This window comes from Notolepis coatsorum (assembly GCF_963971535.1).
Source record: "Notolepis coatsorum genome assembly, chromosome: 9".
NCBI classification, from domain to species: Eukaryota; Metazoa; Chordata; class Actinopteri; order Aulopiformes; family Paralepididae; genus Notolepis; species Notolepis coatsorum.
In genome coordinates this window covers 128,414,007-128,438,827 of record NC_140173.1, presented here as the reverse complement: position 1 = coordinate 128,438,827, position 24,821 = coordinate 128,414,007, and the positions used below count along the sequence as shown (strand labels likewise).

At 43.9% G+C, this 24,821-nt stretch overlaps 1 protein-coding gene across 1 annotated transcript in view; it reads right to left on the bottom strand.

The window, feature by feature from the left end:
• Positions 1-24,821, bottom strand: part of piezo1 (piezo type mechanosensitive ion channel component 1 (Er blood group)) — a 220,676-nt gene that overhangs the window by 158,965 nt on the left and 36,890 nt on the right.

Sequence of the window (24,821 nt, the reverse complement as noted above, 5' to 3'; positions counted from 1 at the left end):
CGTACGATCATTTCTAAGCAAAGAGTGGGATTCATCAACTTCAACTTGAACTTGACTTCGTGCTTACATCTACGCACATTTCGGACCTGGCGTACCTCGCGCCCAGTGGTAGAATATATTATTACAACAAGGAAATGAGCTTCTGTGCATAATAACACTGGATGTTCTATGAACCGTAGTTCATTATAGTTCATTGTAAAATAGCAACAGTAGTGTAATTATGGTCAAAACCCTATAAATAGCATTTGGAATAATAGATCTTTCTCTCAGAATGAATGCAGCATGTCATATATGTTACGATGAATTGAAAATGGGGGACCCTGATGTAAACAAGACGAAAGTCTTTCTCTGGTCTGCATCCCCTTAACAATTGTATGTATTGAGCTGTACTGTACTGTACCCATTCTGCAATCTGTTAATAAAGTTCTCATTCATTCATTCATTCATGGTTTATATAGCGTTATCGGAATATACGGGGTGTAGGCTACTGACTGACTGCGCTCCGCGTAGCTTGATTGATTGATTTATTGAAAAGTTTATTAACAGATTGCAGAATGGGTACAGTACAGTACAGCTCAGTACATACAATTGTTAATTGGGGATGCAGACCAACTTTCGTCCTGTTTACATCAGGGTCCCCCATTTTCAATTCATCATAAATCATAAAGCTCAACTCGTTATTATTTTGCGCACAGACCGCCGAAACACGGGAACGTTTTGATTATATTTAAAAGGCTTTACGTTAAACGAAACAAGTGGAATTTCGAAGCTGTAAGCAGAATAAGTCATATGAATATAGTGTTCTTCCCCCTTTTTACTGTACAAGAAAGAATAGAAAACGCATTGCAATGACACCATGCAGATAGTGGACAGACTATATGATGGAATTCAAGTTCATGTATTGAAAGGCAGGATACATCATACATGCAGTGAGATTCATTGTTCTTGTATATGCTCTCGTATTATATTGTTTATATAGGCTACCCAATACTGACATCAAAATAGATTGTAGTAGTATGCCTCTAGAAATCATGCAGCAGGTAGAAAATTGACGGGAGATCCATCGCGATTTGGAATAGAATTGAGGAGAACTTTAATCCGTGGGTATTAATCAAACAACACGGGAAAAGGCAGTCATATTCCAGCGCGGTCTTTATTAGCCGACAACAAAATAGATGCCTCTAAAAATCATATAGCCAATCGAACACAACTAATAAAGGCATTCATATTGTACAGCACGGTTATAATGACACACAACACAACCAACGCCAAACAGTGGTCAACGAACGGTCTTTATTAGTATTTTGAGCTGTCCAGGCAGAATTGCAGCAATGGTCTTAGGGAGCCGTTGATATCTGACATCACCGTTTACAAATCCGCCTTTTATTTATCCACCTCCGTTACGAGGACCTCCACCTCGGTGTCTGTGTAGTTTCTCTTTTTCGTTCGCTTTGCCATCCTCCAACATTCCACGCACAGGGATTCCCTCATGGTATTTGAAGGGGAGGGCCTGACCATATTTGGTTGGTCGGGGCGGTTTTGGTATGCAAATACGTGAAAGCGTGCACGAGCTGCGGCGCAGGGCCAAGGTGGGATTCATCATGACAGGTGTGCGTAGAGCCTGCTTACGCACGTGTGATGAATGCCGACTTCCCTGTGCGTGCGCTAGTTCTAAATTCCGTGCTTACGTGTGGAAGTAGGTCAAGGTCAAAGTCCACGTTGATGAATGAGGGCCCTTGTGTTTTTGCTGGCTTTTTGTTAGTGGAAATAATATAGCATTACTACAGTATATTCTGTTCACAGAATGCCTTTCTCTTGGATACGGATGTTAGGCAGTAGTTTGAAAAGCACTGCTTAGGACACAGTTGTTGTCAGTAGCCATTGAATAAAAACACACTTCTTCAATCAATATCTGAAATGAAGATAAAACTACAAAAAAAATAAAACACTAACTTTCTTCCTAAGCACTGCTTAGGGCAGTGGTTCCCAAAGTCGGGGTCGCGACCCAAAGGTGGGCCGCGAGCAGCCACAGGAGGGCCGCGAGATGATTTAAAAAAAATTTAAAATTAAAAGAAAATTCAATTTATTTATTTTTGTCAGGTCACTGAACTTAGAAGCAGGCCAGGACAGTGTTTCTAGTTGTATTCTAAAATTCTATTCTATTGTATTCTAAAATGTGACTATATGGTTTTATATTAACTTAATAAATAAACAAAAACGAAAAATCTACTTATTTCAACGAACATTTCAAACTAAATAACAGATTATGCACATAAAACGCTGAAAACAACCGAAGCAACAATAGTATTTTAATGAGGCTATTATTATTATCATTATCATTTTGCAACAAGTTAGCCCTCTCATAAATAGCACATATAAATGAATAACTAACTTGAACTAACTTAATAGGATTGAAGTGATATTTGGCTTAAGAAATCGGTCGCCTGGCAAAAAAGAAAAAAAAGCCTGACGATGTGCATTGGGCCGCGGCTCTCTGACGCCTTATTTTCTGGGTCCCGGCCTGAAAAGTTTGGGAACCCCTGGCTTAGGGCACTTCAGTGGTTGTCAGTAGTTTGAAAAGCACTGTTCTAGGGGCATGTCAGTAATGGTAGTCAGTTGTTTGAAAAGCACTGTTCTAGGGGCATGTCACAATGATGTCAGTAATGGTAGTCAGTTGTTTGAAAAGCACTGTTCTAGGGGCATGTCAGTGGTCGTCAGTAGTTGTAGGAATGGCAGAACATCATTCACTTCCCCCACCCAGATTTTCCGGGCAGTCGAACCAGCGACCTTCGGGTCACAAGCCTGCTTCTGTGACCTTTAGTCCACCGCTGCCCAAACCGGCGCGCAGGAATTTGTCTTGGTGGTATGTGTAAAGATTTATGGACAATATATAACAGTAATATAACAGTGACCCACTTGGAACAGAGGCGACAGGCCTGTGAATATGAACAGAAAGATGTGATGACTGGAATAACACACAGGAACCATCTCCTTTTAACTGACAGTGTGCCCTGTAACGCTTCAGGAAATTATGCTAATTCAGGTTTGGAAAAACCAACAGCATACCCACTGTAGGGCCATAACACAGTGCGTGTGTGTGTGTGTGTGTGTGTGTGTGTGTGTGTGTGTGTGTGTGTGTGTGTGTGTGTGTGTGTGTGTGTGTGTGTGTGTATGTGTGTGTGTGTGTGCGCCATAGAGTTACAGTGCAGTTTCCATGCCTCCCTAATGTAAGCGATGGTCCAACTGCCTCTAGTAGTCACACACCACACACATCTAAATTAAGTTTGCAAGCTGTGATCTGCCATAAATTTATGTGGCGGTCGGTACGCGGTGTGAATGCTCTCTTTATACAGATTTCATCGAATGTTTGTTTGAGCCTTTATATCCAGGTTAGTTTTAGAGCCGCGCTAATTGATCCGCGGCGGCAATTACAACCGTGAACCTGACCGCGCTCCCTCGGCTCATCCTGCCGTCAACTCCGCCACCTTTTAGTAATTACTCATAGGAGCCGTACGGGATGACGTCACGGGTCTCTGGTACAAGCTATTCTCTTTCATTTCTGTCAGGGGGGAGGAGTCAGACCAGAGAAGAAGAAGATAAAGGTCACAAAAAAGACCATATCCACGCTGACGTTTCAACTTGTGTATTTTCTTCTATTTTTTAATTCTTCAATGCAGGTCTTCAGTGAACAGTATTGGCTTTTTTTGCGTGGACTCTTGAGTTGGAAATGTTCACAAACAAATTACGTTGTTTATTTGAATCCAGTATGAACACTAGTGTATCTCCATACAAATAAGATAAGATAGATAAGATAAGATAATCCTTTATTGATACAGGGTGGGGGATGCATAGCTTCACAATACAAATACAGTGTGGCAGATCTCAACCCCCCCTCTCATGGATATGTGAAGGATGGGAGATACTTTTGCCACGGAAGGAGTAGAGACAATTAGGTAGCTGATTAGTACTGATAGAACACACCTGTGCATCATTAGTCCACCCACATCTCACGTGCACACGCCCAGACCCACACACTACAAAGCCACTAGGTTAGTGAGGAGTAAGTTGAGCGGAGGGGAGGTTGGAGTTGTTGTTATTGAGAGAGATTGTGTTATACAGAGTCGTGAAGGTGAGAGGTAGTGAGAGGAGAGGTGAAAGCGAGTAGGTGTTCATTGTGTACTGGACCCTAGACTGGCTGAGAACCCCCCTTGTGTACTGACCCTGGACCGGACGACTACCCTGAGTATTGAACAATCAATTTTTCTGCCTGTTTTGTGTTTTTGACCCTCAGACTGGATCACGACCATTCTTCTGCATTTCCCACTGGATTCTGCCTTTAATTCAATAAATACTTGTATTGATTGATATTGCACTTGTGTGGACATTCGAATTTGTTTGTATTTGAACCGTGGCGAGTCTGAACCCCACCCACCAGGCTCGTCACAATAGTAATATAAAAAGTACAAACACAAGATAGTCCAGTGGTGAGAGTCCAGTGATATGAGTCTCTAGTGCAAAAAAACAAGATAGTCTGTACGGTGATGTGAGTCTCTAGTTCTCAAGTCCTGAGTTGTGACAGTGATGATAGCTCTGGCAGCAGAACCGGCCGATCCAGCCGCCCGAGCCCTTTGTTGTAGAGCCTGATGGCTGCCGGTATGAAGGACCGGCCCAGGCGGTTTGTGGTGTGTTGGGGGAGGTTGAGTCTTAGGCTGAACGTGCTCTTCATTCTGGCTAGCTCCTCGTAGAGGGGGTGAGAGGGGTTCTCCAGGATGGCTTCTAGCTTTTTCCTCATCCTCCTCTCAGCCACCACCTCTAGGTTATCCAGCTCACCACCCACTACTGAGCTAGCCTTCTTCACCAGTTTGTTCAGCTTGGTGTGTGTGTGTGTGTGTGTGTGTGTGTGTGTGTGTGTGTGTGTGTGTGTGTGTGTGTGTGTGTGTGTGTGTGTGTGTGTGTGTGTGTGTGTGTGTGTGTGTGTGTGTGTGTGTGTGTGTGTGTGTGTGTGTGTGTGTGTATGTGTGTGTGTGTGTGTGTGTGTGTGTGTGTGTGTGTGTGTGTGTGTGTGTGTGTGTGTGTGTCTCTCTCTGGTTTAGATTAGTCTAGCTGGATCTTAATATCAGAGGCATTAAGTATAATGCATGTTGGAACTTCCCCATCTGACCAGGAGGCTCAGTCCAAAACCCACATGCAGACAGAACTGGAGCCCAAGCAGGGAATTGCAGATAGTTTGTGCTTTACTCTCACTGCTTAAAATGGATCAAATACATCACGTTTTGAGTCACAGTCGGATCTGGATGTTGCAAAGACGTTTTGTTTCTCATCTGTGTATTCTTCCAGTTCCTAATTAAACCTCAAAACGTAAATTCCTTCATTGTAGTGTATGCTCCTAACAATGCAAGGCAAGCTAACGGAGGTTGGTGTAGAAAACACTATACAGGCCTATCACAAGATTTATAGCGCTTTGACACTTTGGTTAAGCGCCTCACTCCTTTTAACAACTAATCCCATGGCAAGACTGGTTAGGCTTAAAACCTTTCACCTCATGAAACCGGACACATTGCTACATCGTCATGCAGGAACACACACACACACACACACGACAGATGACATTTCCTCTCTGTGCTTGACCCATCCCGTCGTCCTTCCCCCCAAGGGCAGCCGGGAGCAGACATGGGCTGTGGCATGGGGCCGTGCCCGGGGACCAATTCCAAGTGCTCCTGTCCGTCTTCGCCAGGGACGCGATAGCGTTAGTGATCTGTTCTGCATGTTTTTATCTATCTGGAGGGGAAACCCTTGCGAGCACGGGGGAACATGCATACATAACTCCACACAGAAAGACCCGGGAGATACCCCACCTAGGTACCTGGCAACCTGGTCCCCAAGCAGGAATCGAACCAAGTTGCTGTTTCTGTGAGGCGACAGTGTTAACCACTGCATTACTGTGCCGCTCATACTGTACATCCTAAACCAGTGCAAGGTTTTCCCTGCCAATACAGTTCCTAAATGTTCTTTGTCTATCTATCTAAATTATGCCAAATATTTTCCTTGTGAGACATTGTTACTGCATATGTTCCAATGGTGCCTTTTTGCCTTTTACATGTGGTTTCTGAACAGGTGGTAACAGCCTTCATGTTTGTTACTACAGGCCTTCATGTTTGTTACTACAGGCCTTCATGTTTGTTACTACAGGCCTTCATGTTTGTTACTACAGGCCTTCATGTTTGTTACTACAGGTTATATTGTAGAATGGGAGATGGTCATGCGTCATTAGTCTGTGGTTTGTTAAACTAGGTCCTGAAATGGGCTCCCCACAGAACAAGCATGGATCCCAGTTTGAAATAGCCCCTGCGATATAGTTGAAAACCAACGCTTTAAGCCATATCCATATATGGACCTAATGTATTATCCTTGTATTGTTTCTCTCTAGAGTTAGATTAATTGCAGGGCAGAATCACAGCGTGACAAACAACAAATGAAAGCAGCTATTTGGAATCTCATAATAACATTTCTATCCACAGCAGAAATGTCCAAATCAGGCCAGTCAGTTGTTAACCTGGGACCTCAGCTGCTGCTTTGTCCTTTTAAGGCGAGACAGTAGGATGTATGGGCTGATAAGAGGACACAATCCCTTCTGGAAAAAGTTTAGTTTTGAATGTATCAACTAAACCACGTTTTTGAATCTGGCATTATCCATGTTGGTAATTCGTGTCTTGGCGATATATGCAAATGAACGCATATTTAACACATTGAGTGCCACGCCCCTTCCGGGAAGTGACCACTTCCGTGCCGCCCATTAACCCCATGTAAACGTAGTTGTAGTTTGTAGAACTAAACCTATATTTTATAGTATCGCTATGGGTCTAATAACGCCCTCGAGTCTCATTGAGCTGCTTCTGGTCAACGTGCAAAAAACAGATTCTTTTTTCATCCGTACATTTCCATTTTATACCGTTTAGAATATGAACATAGTCCGGCAGCTTCTGAGCAATTCAAGACACGAAAACAGCGTTTTTGTGTAATTCAATAAACACGTTGTAATTTTTCGCCTGATTATCCTGAAATCAATGCTAGATCATCACTATTATCCTTTGTCGTGCGCGCATGCAATGTGGCTTAGACCGGCGCCCCCCCCCCCCCCCCCCCCCCCTCCTGCAACCCAACGGCAGAACAGCTAGACACATAAACACATATAGCTTCGATCGCAGTAGAAATAAATATCAGATCAACGCAAGCTTTCATATATGGTGTCCTTACCTGGTCTCTGAAGTAATGGAAAAAAAATAATCCAATAATCTCATCGCCATTCCAGTTATCCACAGCGATCGTGCCTCCGACGTTATTGGGCATTGCTCTTCAATGGGCGGGCGGGGTCAGTTGTCCAAGCCATCCCTAGAAGCATGTGTTTTGTCGGAGTGTTTAGGACACGCCCCCACGCCGCAGCTCAGTATAGAAAATAAGCGAACCCGTTTCTAACCGGGTGCATTACTGGCCGAAGGCGTTAGAGGGCGGTATAATACCGTCTGCCAGCTCAGACACACTCAGAACAGTATGCACAAGGTGCCCCGCTAAATTATTAATGGATATAGATAATAAAAGAAATACTGGGACAGAAACGTAGATCTACGTTTCCGGCACTCAGCGATCGGACGACAGAAATGTAGTTCTACGTGAACGGCACTGAAAGTGTTAATGAGGAAGTGCCTAATTTGCATATATACACATACAATTCAGAAAACTTGCAATATATTTTTTCTTAGTTTATATGTACATAACAATTTGGGAAAGTTTCATAGTGATATCTATGCAAATATTTGTTTTGCCTATCAAAGTTAACACTTTGAGTGCCAACGACGTTATGTAAGGGATAATGTATAGCTACGAGGTCATTGTCGCTAAATAATTGACCGACACAGAGTTTAAAATACCGAGGCGCCTCGCCGAGGTGTTTTAAACGTCAGTGAAGGTCAATTATTTTGCCACATATACTATCGATAATCTAGCGTTTATTTGAAAACAATTCATAAATAGGCCGAAAAATTACAACGTTTTTAGTTTATTCCAGAATATTCCAGTAACGGGCGATTATCACAGAATCTTTATATTTTCCTGAAACTTTCAAGAAAACGAGGGTTTTTCAAAATGGTATAAAACGGAAATGAACCGATAAAAAAAAATCCGTTTCGACAATGTTGACTGCAAACAAGTCATTGATAAGCAACGGCCAGATTAGACACATTAGCCATAATTTAAGACATAGTTTATGCGTTCACAGCGCTATCATTGAAGTGGGTGCTGGCATTCAACCATGTTTTGAGACGGGGAGGTGTGGCATCCAAAGTGTTAAAGGAAAACTCCAACATTTTGGGAAATTTGCTTATTTAACATCTTCCCTGGAGTTAGACAAGAAGATACATACCTTTTTTGTCTATCTGCATGCATTAGGCTTAGGGAACGCCCGCACCATTAGCATAGCTTAGCTTAGCTGGAAATGGGTCAGACTTTTACCCTGAAGTTCCTTACAGTCCCCTACAGTCATGAAATACACTCCAAATACAACTCCAAAACGTTCCTGTAAACATGTTGTGACCTGTGTATTTACCATGTGGAGAAATAAAAAAAAAATGCCGAACCACTCCTCTCTGGGCGCAGTGATTTCACGCAACGCAGTGCTACTTTCTAACATGACACCAGTGTTTGTTTACATTTTCATTTCATTCAAAGGATCCGAACCGATTGATGTTTATGGATACCATGACTGTGGTAAGTTTTAATTTATGTTTTTAGATGGAAGGCTGTATTCCATCTGTCTAACGTTAGCGAATATTGTGAGATTGATGAATAGGACAGTCACAACGTTGCTGGACTATCGACCTAGTTAGCCCCTTTCCTGACTGCGATGCGCGGCTACAGGGTTTGGGCGAGTGAATCCACACTTGTGGTATTATTATAACTCATTTATTGTGTAACGCTAGCCCCTTAAAACGTACCACAGTCATGGTATCCATAAACTTCAATCGGTTCGGATCCTTTATTATAGAAAGATAATAGCTCCTTGGTGTACTTTCACCACTGACCCCCAGGGTTCTTTTAGTGAGTTTCAGGGGGTCCCCAGAAAAATATGGCCAATAGAAAAATCTGAGTGACTAAATCATATCCAAATCCAACAACTGTGCCTCTTCTCAGATGAGGGTCCCTGACACAGAATCGAATCTAATTCAAACCTAATTTATATCACTTGGTACGAAAAAGCTATAATGTACATCAGTGGTTCCCAAACTTTTTTAGTCAGACCCTCCTTGAATAATTGGAAACATTTAGGCACCCCCACCCCCCACACCATCTATTTTGTATTTATTTTTCTACTGGTCTCTTTTCATCCAAACAGTGTTCTGATGGGACTCATAGTAAGATAACCGCTTTAGAAATTTGATTAAAAAACAACAATACATTTCTCACGCTTTTATTTTGAGGGGGAAATCGCGCCGACCTCAGTAGACTAGACGTGAAGTCATACTGTCTTGGTCTTAGCTTTGTGACGTGATTGATGTTAACGTTACCTGGAATGCATGCCATGGCTGCGTCAGCTTTTCTTTTAGCTCCTGTCAAAAACATTTCCATTTTGTTTTCAGATTTCTCTCTCTCCCTGGCTAGATAGCCAACATAGCGTCAGCTGGCTACCTCGCTGCCACAGGTGATATAACTGATTTTGTGTGACGCAACCAAGTGACAGTTTGTTTACAGCCCTTGTGTGCAACATGTTGTCATTTCAATCTGAATACATCTCATTCCGCTCCGATTGATTTGTTCCACTGGTCGCCTCTCATTCACACTGTGTCAGCGCTGTGCCACCAGCCTCTCATTCACACTGTGTCAGCGCTGTGCCACCAGCCTCTCATTCACACTGTGTCAGCGCTGTGCCACCAGCCTCTCATTCACACTGTGTTAGCGCTGTGCCACCAGCCTCTCATTCACACTGTGTCAGCGCTGTGCCTCCAGCCTCTCATTCACACTGTGTTAGCGCTGTGCCACCAGCCTCTCATTCACACTGTGTCAGCGCTGTGCCACCCGACTCTTGTTCACACTGTGTTAGCGCTGTGCCACCAGCCTCTCATTCACACTGTGTCAGCGCTGTGCCACCAGCCTCTCATTCACACTGTGTTGTCGCTGTGCCACCAGCCTCTCATTCACACTGTGTCAGCGCTGTGCCACCAGCCTCTCATTCACACTGTGTCAGCGCTGTGCCACCAGCCTCTCATTCACACTGTGTTAGCGCTGTGCCACCAGCCTCTCATTCACACTGTGTCAGCGCTGTGCCACCAGCCTCTCATTCACACTGTGTTGTCGCTGTGCCACCAGCCTCTCATTCACACTGTGTCAGCGCTGTGCCACCAGCCTCTCATTCACACTGTGTTAGCGCTGTGCCACCAGCCTCTCGTTCACACTGTGTTAGCGCTGTGCCACCAGCCTCTCGTTCACACTGTGTTAGCGCTGTGCCACCAGCCTCTCATTCACACTGTGTCAGCGCTGTGCCACCAGCCTCTCGTTCACACTGTGTTAGCGCTGTGCCACCAGCCTCTCGTTCACACTGTGTTAGCGCTGTGCCACCAGCCTCTCATTCACACTGTATCAGCGCTGTGCCACCAGACACAACCATAGAACTACATGAGGGAACAACCATAGAACTACAAGAGGGAACAACCATAGAACTACATGAGGGAACAACCATAGAACTACATGAGGGAACAACCATAGAACTACATGAGGGAACAACCATAGAACTACATGAGGGAACAACCATAGAACTACATGAGGGAACAACCATAGAACTACATGAGGGAACAACCATAGAACTACATGAGGGAACAACCATAGAACTACATGAGGGAACAACCATAGAACTACATGAGGGAACAACCATAGAACTACATGAGGGAACAACATCCACTAGACTAGTAGGAACAACCATAGAACTACATGAGGGAACAACCATAGAACTACATGAGGGAACAACCATAGAACTACATGAGGGAACAACCATAGAACTACATGAGGGAACAACCATAGAACTACATGAGGGAACAACCATAGAACTACATGAGGGAACAACCATAGAACTACATGAGGGAACAACCATAGAACTACATGAGGGAACAACATCCACTAGACTAGTTGGAACAACCATAGAACTACATGAGGGAACAACCATAGAACTACATGAGGGAACAACCATAGAACTACATGAGGGAACAACCATAGAACTACATGAGGGAACAACCATAGAACTACACGAGGGAACAACAATAGAACTACATGAGGGAGGCGGCTAGGTGGTGTAGTGGGCAAGGCACTCGCCACCAATGTGGAGACGCTGGGTTCGCGTGTTCGAATCCAGCTCTCCACATTGTTTTCAGTTTAGCTGGTCGTCCGCAGTAATACACATTGGCCGTATTACGGGGAGGGAAACTGAAGGGTGGGGATCGGGCGTTGTGGACAGCGACTCCTACAGGTCGGTTGGTGCGCCTGCGCAGTAGAATCAGGAAGTGTCGGGGGCAGCGTGAGCCTCCCACGCGTTACTCCTCGCCACTGAGAGATCGAGCTGCGCAGGTGAAAAGATGCGACTGCTGTTACCTCAAGTACCGGAGGGGACTTGTGCTATGTATGACTTAGTTCACATTGCAGCCGACTTGTGGGAGGCAAGAAACAGCGTTCGTGACAGGGGAGGGTTGAATTGGATGATACGAAATTGGGATGGGAGAAAAATATAGAAAATGGGAGAAAAATTGGATAAAAAAAAAAAGAACTACATGAGGGAACAACCATAGAACTACATGCAGGAGCGTCTTTTTTCTCCCTCCATCTCATCTCCCCACGCAGGCCTACTGTATGTGTAACTGTATGTGTAATGGAAAGCCAGAGATCAGAAAGTGACTGACAGCTCATCTACAGTGCCAACCAACACCATATAATGTTTTCAAACTTTTTTCCTAAAAGATGGTATTATGTTCATTCATTCATTATGTTAAAGACAGTAGAGGCTGAGTACTTTCTGGTGATGTATCACATTCACACTCCAAAGTGATCCGAATTGACTTTACAACTGCAATACATGGGCTGTCCAAAAGATTTCGCTCTCCCCCCACAGCTGGTCCTCTGACCTCACTTTCAAGATATGTGTGTGTGTGCCCACGCGTGTGAGAGAGAGACAGAGAAAGAGAGAGGAAGACATAATTCTCTCATTCTCTCATGAAGCATTGGAAAGGCTTCAGTCGAAAGTCCATGGCAGAACTCTTGGGCCCCGTTCCACGTACATGGATAACTGAGTTCGCTGGATAAGATTGGCGACAGTTTGACATAAACCCCCCGGGATTTTCAGTACTTTGAAGCAAGCTGAGCTTCTATCCCCAGGTCATCAGGTTGCTCAACGAACAATAACACTATGCAACAACCATCAAATGCACTCACAGCACACACATCCACACGCACACACTCACTTTAAACAAACAACTCACTGCAGCACCCACTCTACACACTTTAGAACACCTAAACACTGGGCGGCTAGGTGGTGCAGTGGGCAAGGCGCTCACCACCAATGCAGGAGACGCTGGGTTCGAGTCCAGCTCTCCGCATTGCTATCAGCTTGGCTGGTCGTTCATACTAATACAATTGGCAGTATTAGGGGGTGGGTCGGTTGGTGCGCCTGCGCAGCAGAATCAGGAAGCGACGGGGGCGGCGTGCCCCCCAAAACGCAGACCCCCGACGCTGAGAGATCGCGCTGTGCAGGTGAAAAGATGCGACTGCTGCTTCCTCGAGTACCGGAGGGGACACGTGATGTAAGGCTTAGTCCACATTGCAGCCGGCTTGTGGGAGGCATGGCCTAACAGCGTTCGAGACAGGGGAGGGTAGAATTGGACGATATGAAATTGGGATGGGAGAAAAATTGAAAATGGGAGAAAAAGTAGATTAAAAAAAAGAACACCTAAACACACTTTATATTTATTGGCAAAGAATTTGCACTACAACCCATACCTCAGTACACCTTACTGTAAATTGTACCTAAATTGTACCTCATCCCATTTCTGCTTTGCACTATATAGTATATTGTATATTAGTATATTGTATAGTATATTGTATGGTAACTCAGTTACTTCTACCCTACATTGAACATTGTACATATGTACATACTGAACACTTGTGTCTACGTACGTGACTTCTATTTTTTACTTGCTATACTTATTTTATTTTATACTTATCTTTTTGTCTAGCACAGTCTCTGGAGCGTAACAGAAAGAAGCATTTTTTATAAAAGTATTCTGTACTTCTGTATGACAACAACTAATAAAGAAACTTGAACTTGAACTTGAACTTGAGGTGTTAGCCCAGTAGAGCAACAACTCCTTCAGCTAAAACCTGCATTTATTCACTGGATTAGATTGGATCCTTGCCTGAATCCAGACGCTGAATCGCCAGTATGACTGTCAGGAAAATACCATGTTTAGATAAGTGCCAATAGATCAAATCGCTATTATAATTTACATTTACATTTTGTAATTTAGCTGACGCTTTTATCTAAAGCAACTTGCAAGTTCTGTACAACAGGTCAGCAGGAAGGGTACAACTCTTTCAGCTAAGTAACAATGTTTCGTCAAACAGTGTTGAAACTTGGGTGCTACAGTCTTGAGTGCATAGTAGTAAAGACATATTAGCTTAATATTGATTGAAGAAGTGTGTTTTTAGTCGACGGCGGAACATTTTTCAGGTTTCGGCTGTCCTAACTGTGGTGGGAAGTTTGTTCCACCATTGTGGAGCAAGGACAGAGAATAGACGGCTTCTCTTTGATGACCCCCCCAGAGCTAGGATAGGAGTGTGTAGAAGATGAGGGTGGGCAGAAGATGAGGGTGTGTAGTTAGTTAGAGCCATTCCATTCGCTGCACGATATGCCAGGTCGAGGACCTTGAAGCGGATTCAAGCCAGTGCAGCTCTCAGGAATCAGGAAATAATCAGGAAAGCTTTTAGAATAACACTAACAACACTAACGATTAGCCTAGCGACACTAACGATTAGCTTAGCGACACTAACGATTAGCTTAGCGACACTAACGATTAGCTTAGCGACATGAACGATTAGCCTAGCGACAATAACGATTAGCTTAGCGACACTAACGATTAGCCTATAAAGGAAAACAATTGACTATTCAATATTCTTATGCTATAGTACAAGTGGTGGTGCAATTAGTCTACTCTGCCGGATGGAATTTTATTACACATTTAGATTATCTGCAAATGTATGACCAGCTTGTTGTCTCAATTTAGATGCTTTGGCAGTTTTATATTTCACTATATGGATTACTGTCGTTCCTCACATCCATCCATTATTACTCGCTCAACCGAGAGAAAGTGGGTGGTCCTTTGTTTCACAGGTTTTGCCATAATCCCTCCATCAGCCAATCATATGACTGATCATCATGGTTTCATCATAATCTACTCACATTCCCTTCATGTCAAAACGGGAGCATGCGTTTATGCTGGATGATTGAATCCACGCTTGTCTCATCAATCCTGCGTTTGAGGAACGCAATTTCACCAGATGCAAATCATCAAGATAGTCTGATACTAAATATGTCATATTATCCAGGACTAGTTAAGCAACGTACGAGGAACGGGGCCCTGAACTGGATGATCTAGATAGTTGGGTCCAGAGCAGATTTAAACATTTCTCCCTGCAACAGGCACAGACTCAGTTATGTTACAAACACACACACACACACACACACACACACACACATACATTATGCACACATTTGTCAATTAATCAAAATTATCTATCTAATCAAAATGTTAGATCAGCTGTATATCTTTAGGCCTCACTAGCTGTGGTTGTGGAGGGTGGATTATGTCTCTGAAGCAGGAAGTATGCCTGTGTTTTATTAAAAAATTTAATGGAGAGACTGACTTGTGTAAACACAACTGAGGAGAAATGGAGAGAGGAGGTGTGTGTAGAAGTCGACAATAGTTTAGTCTTGCTAAAGGTCAAATTATACCGGTGTTAATATCTTTAATAGTTGCTTCACAGATATGATCCTGCCTGTCTGATTGTGAACAGTGGGCGTACTGCTGGGGCTGACATGAGATCAGTGGTCGTACAACTGCTGGGGCTGACATGAGACCAGTGGTCGTACTGCTGGGGCTGACATGAGATCAGTGGTCGTACAACTGCTGGGGCTGACATGAGACCAGTGGTCGTACTGCTGGGGCTGACATGAGACCAATGGTCGTACTGCTGGGGCTGACATGAGACCAGTGGTCATACTGCTGGAGCTGACATGAGACCAGTGGTCGTACTGCTGGGGCTGACATGAGACCAGTGGGTGTACTGCTGGGGCTGACATGAGACCAGTGGTCGTACTGCTGGGGCTGACATGAGACCAGTGGTCGTACTGCTGGGGCTGACATGAGACCAGTGGTCGTACTGCTGGGGCTGACATGAGACCAGTGGTCATACTGCTGGGGCTGACATGAGACCAGTGGTCGTACTGCTGGGGCTGACATGAGACCAGTGGTCGTACTGCTGGGGCTGACATGAGACCAGTGGTCGTACTGCTGGAGCTGACATGAGACCAGTGGTCGTACTGCTGGGGCTGACATGAGACCAGTGGTCGTACTGCTGGGGCTGACACGAGACCAGTGGTCGTACTGCTGGGGCTGACATGAGACCAGTGGTCGTACTGCTGGGGCTGACATGAGACCAGTGGTCATACTGCTGGAGCTGACATGAGACCAGTGGTCGTACTACTGGGGCTGACATGAGACCAGTGGTCGTACTGCTGGGGCTGACATGAGACCAGTGGTCGTACTGCTGGGGCTGACATGAGACCAGTGGTCGTACTGCTGGGGCTGACATGAGACCAGTGGTCGTACTGCTGGGGCTGACATGAGACCAGTGGTCGTACTGCTGGAGCTGACATGAGACCAGTGGTCGTACTGCTGGGGCTGACATGAGACCAGTGGGCGTACTGCTGGGGCTGACATGAGACCAGTGGTCGTACTGCTGGGGCTGACATGAGACCAGTGGTCGTACTGCTGGGGTGAATTAATTCCACTGAGGTCACAATTAGGAGTAATCCGACCTCCTACTAGGGCTGAGCCCAAACGTTCGAAGGTTCGGACCTTTGTTCGTTACGTTGGCACTCAAATCTTAATTAATAGGTTCGAACCTCTGTTTTTTTTTCTTTTTCTTTTATAATTTTTTTTCCGTTTTTTATTTATTTATTTATTTTACACGGAAAATGTATATCAGAATGTGATATATAGGGGCGGCTGGGTGGCGCAGCGGACTAAGCGTTCATCACCACTGCAAGAGACACTGGTATCGAATCCGGCTGTCAGCGGTGCCTCCGGCTTGGCCGGTCGTCATACTGGCACAATTGGCAGTGTCAGTGGGAGGGAAGCCAGTGGGTGGTAATCTGGTCGTTGTAAACAGCTACTCCTACAGGTCGGTCAGGGCGCCTGCACAGCGAGGGAGGGAGATGGTGAAGGTAGTGTGACCTCCCACGCGTTACACTTCGCCAATGAGAGTCCTCGCTGCCAGGTGAAAAGAGGCTGCTGGCTGTCTCCTATATATCGGAGGAAGCATGTGATAGACTTCAGGGCTCCCTAGACCGACCAGTGGGGGGCACATGCGCGCAACGACCAGGAAGGGGAGGGGGGAATTGGCATAACGACAAAAAATTGGGATGGGAGGAAAATACAGAAAAATAGGAGGAGAAAACGTGGATCAAAAAAGAATGTGATATATATCAGAATATCACAGTACTATGTTTTGTTTACAATCATTTGAAAGTCACGCACGAACACAACAGTCTAGTCGAGATGAGGGGTCACCGTCATACATTATCAGGGAATGAAACAATCATGCAAAAAAGACAGAGAGAGAGAGAGACTCACTCACACTCACCCGTCTTATTTCATAATACAACGTTTCCGAATGGATGTTTTGGATTAAACCAAGTGTATGTAGTGATGCTGAACTTTCCCAGCGGAATACAAGTTACTTAACGTTACACAGGTATGTTATGCACGTTAATTAAGCTATGCACGTTTAGCTTGGTAACGTTAAGATAACAGGAGCCGTCGGCCAACAAAGATGTTGTTTCAACAAATGGATTCACAAAATGGATTACCATCCAAACGTTATTGAAGCCTCCGGTGACCATTAAGTAAGTACTACTACTTTTAATAACCGCATCAATATGCACATAATGTTCTAGGTTAAATGTGCCTAAAGTCGAGACTCGACAGTACTGAACCAGAAAAAAAATTTAGGAGCAAATTTTTTGCATGATTAAAAACGATGTTTCGAACGTCCGTTCGAAAAACCCTGCCAAAGTTCGAATCCCAAAAACAGGCTTCGGGGACAGCTCTACCTCCTACTAGGCGGGGTGGGGGGGAACTGTAGGGAGGGGGTTGGGGTTGGGTTTGGACATTTACAGGGGCCAGTTTTGAATTGCAGTCTCCCGTAGGTGCTCCTTGAGAGTGGTTTTGAAAGTGGGTAGTGATTCGCATTCCTTTACAGCTGTGGGTAGGGCGTTCCACATTGATGTGGCATAATTGCGAAACGTGTTTAGTCCCTTGTTTGAGCCGAATCTGGGTTTAACATGATTTGTGGAGCTCCCTCTGGTGTTGTGGTCGTGGTATTCACTGACCTTTGGGAAGTATTTTGACATGTACCTGAGTGGTGTACTGTATCTTGTAGACCAGGCCCATTGCAAGTTGCTGTACTCTGTCGTCTACTCTAAGCCATCCTAGGTTGTCAAAGTGGGCAGGGGTGAGGTGGGTTCTAGGAGTAAGGTCAAGCAGTAGTCTGACCAGTTTGTTTTGTGATGTTTGTCATTTTGTTTTTGGCGCCTTTGAGGTGCTTTGGTACCATGAGGTGCAAGCATAGTCGTAGTACCCTTGAATGAGTGCTCCTGCCAGTCTTCAGGGTATTCTTGTTTACCAGAGAGGAGATCCGGTACAAGAATCTAGTTTGTTGGTTGACTTTTTTGATTACATTGGATGCCATTTTGTCACAGGAAAGATTTGCCTCTAGGATGGAACCCAGGTATGTAATTTCATCTTTCCTTTTATTGTCACCCACTGTAACTGAGAAGCCGTCTGTCTTGCTGAGTTTGTTATTTGAACCGAAGAGAATGGACACTGTTTTGCCCAGGTGTAATGATAGTTTGTTATCAGCAAGCCAGGTGCAGATTCTGCCGAGTTCCGAGCTGAGGGTTTTTTCAACCTGTAACTTGTTCTTGTCAGAGACCAGCAGGGCTGAGTCGTCCGCGAACAGGAACAAGTTGCAGTCACAAGCTGACGACATGACATTTGCATAAATTAGGAACAGTAACGGTCCTAGTAGGCTATGCTTCCTTGTGGAACACCACAGCTCACTGGGAGGGGCGGGGGGGGGGGGGGGGGTAGGGTACCGTTTACCTCCACCATCTGTTCTCTCCCCTCCAGGTAGGATTGCATCCAGCTCACTGATAGTAATCACTCATGTCACCATGGCTATAAACTATAAACTGTAAACAACATTATTTTAACATGTTTGTAATCTCTAGAGGACAATGAAAGCTAGATAAATTACATTACATATCTATGGTTCCGCCCTTGGTATTTCCAAGTTGGGCATTGGAACCCACTGAAGTCATGATTCTGACCCACCGACTGGGAGCGTCTGGCCATCTGACTTTGAATGGAACGCAGCATTAGTCCGTTGATGTTCACCAGTCCAGACTACAGGCAAATGGGAAGTGTAATCAAAATGAAACTGTAATATTCACTTCTCAAATCATTCAGAAATAATTTAGTTAGAAATCTGACTGAATATTATCATTCATAGATACAAGAAGAATGTGCATCACAATATAAAAACAAAATCCCACAATGCGATCACATGGGAAAATGTTAAATGGTTACATGCAATGTCTGTATATCCATGTAATATCCGTATATACATGCAATATCGGTATATTGCCCAGGCCTATTGGGCTGGAGAGGGTCTTAGTTTAAACACTACTGCATCTCTTGGGAACCAAACAATCCCTTTCTAAAAGCTGACCTATGTCAAACACCACCCTCTTTTTCTTGATCCTCCAATCATACCTTTGTGTGTTTGTCGGAGGAAAACAACAGTTGTGATTGGAGGATCAAGATAAGAGGACAGCGTTTAACATAGGTACATTTTTGGGAGGGGATTTATTTCCATGTAGGGCTAGTTATTCTATGCATGTGTTCCATGATGTCAGCTGAGAGAAGAGTATGAGAGAGAGTGTGAAAGAGATATATATAATATATATATATATATATATATATATATATATATATATATATATATATATATATATAGAGAGAGAGAGAGAGAGAGAGAGAGAGATAGAGAGAGAGAGAGAGAGAGAGAGAGTGACAGTGACACATGGAAGTCATTAAGTAATTATCTGTAACTTTATCATGCAATCTGCGATAGTCCATCTTTTAACATGTGAGTTAATCTGTTCCATTTTTTTCCATTGCTCTCTTCCTAGTTTTCTATGTCCCTCACTCTCTCTCTCTCTCTCTCTAACCTCTGCTATTCCCTACCCTCGCTTTATCTCTCTGTCTCTCTCTCCCCCTCCCTCACTCTCTCTCTATCCTTCTCTCTCTCACTCTATCTATCCTTCTCTCCCTCACCTGACCCTCTCTATCCTTCTCTCCCTCACTCTCTCTCCCTCCCTCACTCTCTCTTCCTCTCCCCTACTCCCTTCTTCACTTTCTCCATCATTCATGTTCTCTCTATAACACTTCCTAAATCTCTCTCTCTCTCTCTCACACACACACACACACACACACACACACACACACACACACACACACACACACACACACACACACACACACACACACACACACACACTCTCCTTCACTCTCTATCACACCCTCTCTCTCCCTCCCTCACTCTCTCTTCCTCTCCCCTACTCCCTTCTTCACTTTCTCCATCATTCATGTTCTCTCTATAACACTTCCTAAATCTCTCTCTCACACACACACACACACACACACACACACACACACACACACACACACACACACTCCCCTTCACTCTCTATCACACCCTCTCTCTCACCCACTCTCTCTCTCTCTCCAGTATCCAGTTTTCCAACTCTACCCATTTTCTCTCTCTTCTATCTCTGTCCATTTTCCATCATTCCGTTTCCCCCGTCATATACAGAAGCTGCATACCAGAGGCAGAGGCCATGTCTTCTCCCCAGAGACAGAGGCAGAGCAAGAGGCCATTTATTTCCCCTAGAGCCAGAGACAGAGACAGAGCAACAGGCCATTTATTCTCTCTAGAGACAGATACGAGAGAGAGAGAGAGAGAGAGAGAGAGAGAGAGAGAGAGAGAGAGAGAGAGAGAGAGAGAGAGAGAGAGAGAGAGAGAGAGAGAGAGAGAGAGAGAGAGAGAGAGAGAGAGAGAGAGAGAGAGAGAAAGAGATGGCTGAGGAAGGGTGTATATGACATACAAATAGAGGTAAGTAATTAATAGTAACTAGGTACTTCCGTTAAAGTCATTTGAAAGGATAAGGCATAAAAAAAAATATTGTTTGTTTCCTGTTGGTTGTCAGTTAAGGCATGGGTAGGTAGGGAATTTTTTTTTTTTTTTTTTATTTTATTCTTTCCCACAGCGACTATGGATAGGGAATTTCTTTATTTAATTAAAATGTTCACAACAACATGAATGCATGTACTCTGCCAGCATGTTTAATATCCATAATACTAAAGGTTTGACTAAGATTTCTATGAAACTTTATAAAAAAATAAAAATAAAAATTATTTTATTTTTTAAACTCATAAAATATATTGGGTCGCACCTAAATCGGCAGGGTCGGTCGGCAACCGGAAACAAACTATATTTTTTGTTATGCCTAAAGTTAGTGTGTGTGACAGTAGCTGGACCAACCACAACTAAAGTATATAGGCTTGTCACACACAACACCTCTCACCACAGGAATTACTTCTAAATGTGTATGTGTACGTGTATGTGTGTGTGTGTGTGTGTGTGTGTGTGTGTGTGTGTGTGTGTGTGTGTGTGTGTGTGTGTGTGTGTGTGTGTGTGTGTGTGTGTGTGCGTGCGCGTGCGCGCGGGCATGTGTGTGCATATGTGTAAGCAATGCCAGACAACTGTGTGTGTGATAGTGTGCATGTGGGGGTGTGTGAAAGAGAGATAGGCCTAACTGCTCTCCAGGGTCAAATAAAAGACGACAGCAGAGGAATCTCTCACAGGTCTTGTTTTCACTGCTGCTTAAATCTTGACTTCAACCACAGCTGTAGTGAAATGATGTAGCCTATATTATGAATCTGTTTACTCGTGAGCTATGAGGCACAGAGCTCCCATACTGTTGGATGAGGATAAAGTAAAAAGCACGAGTATCCATAGTATTACATTACATCATTATCACAGACATCTTGGGAGGCAACCAACATGTGAAATTAAATTACCACTGTAGCCAATGAGTTGTGTTTAAGGTACTGTACCATACTATGAATTGGGGCAGTGAGTAAAAGTTAGTATTTATTTTTGTTGCTGTTGTATCATTTGAAGTATAATATGCCACTGGAAGATGAATATTTAATTTAATTTAAAACCTATACTAAAACTCGAAAGGCAACGGAGGTTTCCCTCCTTTACAGTCACGTCGAGTGTACATACAGAAATAAGCTCAAAAAAGGCACATAAAATCATAACAATAAGACAACAAGGCAAGGCAAAAGGTAAGTATAACACAAATCAATTAAAACATGTACAACTTGATTGACAAAGGTTGGAGATCAAGGTTTTAAACTCTGCAACAGAGGGTGAAAGAGGTAAAAGAATGAGAATATAATATTTGATTATGGATCTCCATGTTATATGAAAGAAAAGAAGAAAAGGAACAGAAAAAAGCAGCGTCTTAAGCTCATGTTCTCCATTGACCATATTCACACGCCGGCCATTGCACAGGTTGGGAACAGGGTGGGAAGAGATCCCAACCTGAGTATGACATAAGAGCAACATGGCCACTGTGTGAATATGGTCAATACTGAGGCTTTTGACGGTAACTGTAGGACGTTTCCCACCAGCTTGAAACGGGTCGGTGAAAACACAGCCTCTGAGTTGAAGGAAGCGTTTCCTCTCTCCCCCAGTGACTCAGTCCACTTTTACACTCTGCCAGCTCACTCTCTCCATTCACTAGCCAATACTTTGTATTCTGAGCATTGTTCTCACATAAACACTGTATGGTTCTGGGGGTCTAGAATAGAATAGAATAGAATAGAATAGAATAGAATAGAATAGAATAGAATAGAATAGAATACCCAAGATTCAAAGAAAATCCAGAGATGTTTTGGGGAAACTGAGTGACCTAGCTTAATAATGGATAACTTTTTTAAACGGTGGTGGAAACCAGCCTATTGACTCTCTCCCTAAAATTCTAGTGACTCTCGTCCATACCAGTGGTAAAATTCAGGGGACTTACATTCTCAGAATAAATATTCTCATGACCCAAAACGGATTCTTGTAATAGTTCAACATTTATCCAACTATTAGACTAGTAACTATTAGGCTAGTTACTACTGTGTACAGTGTTTTATTTAATGTATGTTTTTAGTGGACATTGAGGGCAGGGGGAGTACTGCCCATCTTCCCAAGACCCACACGTTGAAAATCACCGGTCTACACTGCTTCTCCAGACACGGGGGGGGGGTCTGTTTCAAACAAATCTTAACGTCGGGTTGATTTACTTCTTGGATAAATCGTAAGACCTTTGACAGCAGTATCAATGCCAGGCGAGTTAATGTCATAACTTATACACGTCCTCCCAAATGTTAGATAACATCTGAAATATACACTGTTCTCACTTAAAGGTTACTGCTATGCTGTGGGGTGGAAATCGCTGGGATGGAAATTTCACATCCTTACGATGTAATGCAGCGTCAGCGCGGAGCTGTGGGGCTTTCGGTCGGACATCACAAGAGAAGACATCTCCACCCTGCTGTGTCGACCTATCAGCACACACATGCATGCACTGTATGTATGCACACACACACACACACATACACACATATGCACGCACACACACACAAACAATGCACGCACACACACACACACACATATGCAAGCACACACACGCACACACACATAATGTACACACTATCTGTATGTGCACACACACATGCATGCACACACACACACACACACACACACACACACACACACACACACACACACACACACACACACACACACACACACACACACACTTAACATATGGTCCAACATGATAAGACAGCTGAGTAACAACTTATTTTCTCTCTCCCTCTATCAGTTATCTTGCCCCCCCCCCCCCCACCCTTTATTCTCAATTAATTTATCTCTTTCACCTCCTGTATGATAATTTTTGTCCTTAACTCACATCTCTTCTGTTTTATTACCCAACTGTGGTATTTGATATTGCACCATTTCATCTCTGAGTCCAGATCTCTCTCTCTCTCTCTCTCTCTCTCTCTCTCTCTCTCTCTCTCTCTCTCTCTCTCTCTCTCTCTCTCTCTCTCTCTCTCTCTCACACACGGCACCCTTGAAGTAATTTTCCATAAAATGCTCCATAACAAAAGTAGCATTCAGCGTGAAGAACAGAATGTGGAGAGGCTGTTGTAAAAGTCAGGGAGCATTTGATTGGACCTCCCGGACCTCTCTGCCCCCACAGACCTGAGAACAGTGTTGCTTTACCAAGAGCATGTGATTCGACCTCCCGGACCTCTCTGCCCCCACAGACCTGAGAACAGTGTGGCTTTACCAAGAGCATTTGATTCGACCTCCCGGACCTCTCTGCCCCCACAGACCTGAGAACAGTGTGGCTTTACCAAGAGCATTTGATTCAACCTCCCGGACCTCTCTGCCCCCACAGACCTGAGAACAGTGTGGCTTTACCAAGAGCATGTGATTCGACCTCCCGGACCTCTCTGCCCCCACAGACCTGAGAACAGTGTGGCTTTACCAAGAGCATTTGATTCGACCTCCCGGACCTCTCTGCCCCCACAGACCTGAGAACAGTGTGGCTTTACCAGGAGCATTTTAGCACTGAAATTATCTTGAGCAAATACAGATGTTGTAATCATAGAAATTCCACTTTTTTTGGTGAAGGTTGAGTGCAGGGCAGATGCAGGGTAGATGCAGGATAGATGCAGAGTAGATACAGGATATATGATAGATGCAGGGTAGATGATAGATTCAGTGTAGTTGCCGGGTAGATGATAGATGCAGGGTAGATGCAGGGTAGATTATACAGTAGATTAGGGCTGTCACTAACGACTATCGATTAATCAGTTGATTATTTGATCGATTAGTCGATTAATCATTAACCATTCATTTACCAGAAAAAATCTATTTCAATTGAATATCCTCATCCTTTTTAGCTTTAGATTTAAAAAACGACCAGCCAGAGATATTTTTACCGGCCATAAATAGCTTTTTAGTATATTTCCATGAATTATTATATGTATTGTGTGTTATCTCTCCACTCCACGCTATGGTAGTGCTTGTGCCAGCACAGGAGATACGATTAAAATGTATTTTTTTATATATAGGCTATATACATATTTTAATAATTATCTTCCTTTTGAATAAAATAGGCTCAGGAATCAGGATTGTTAAAGCTAATTAGCCTAATCCATGTGAAAAAGAGTAGCATATAGTAAATGTATGCACACACACACACATACACACACACACACACACACACACACACACACACACACACACACACACACACA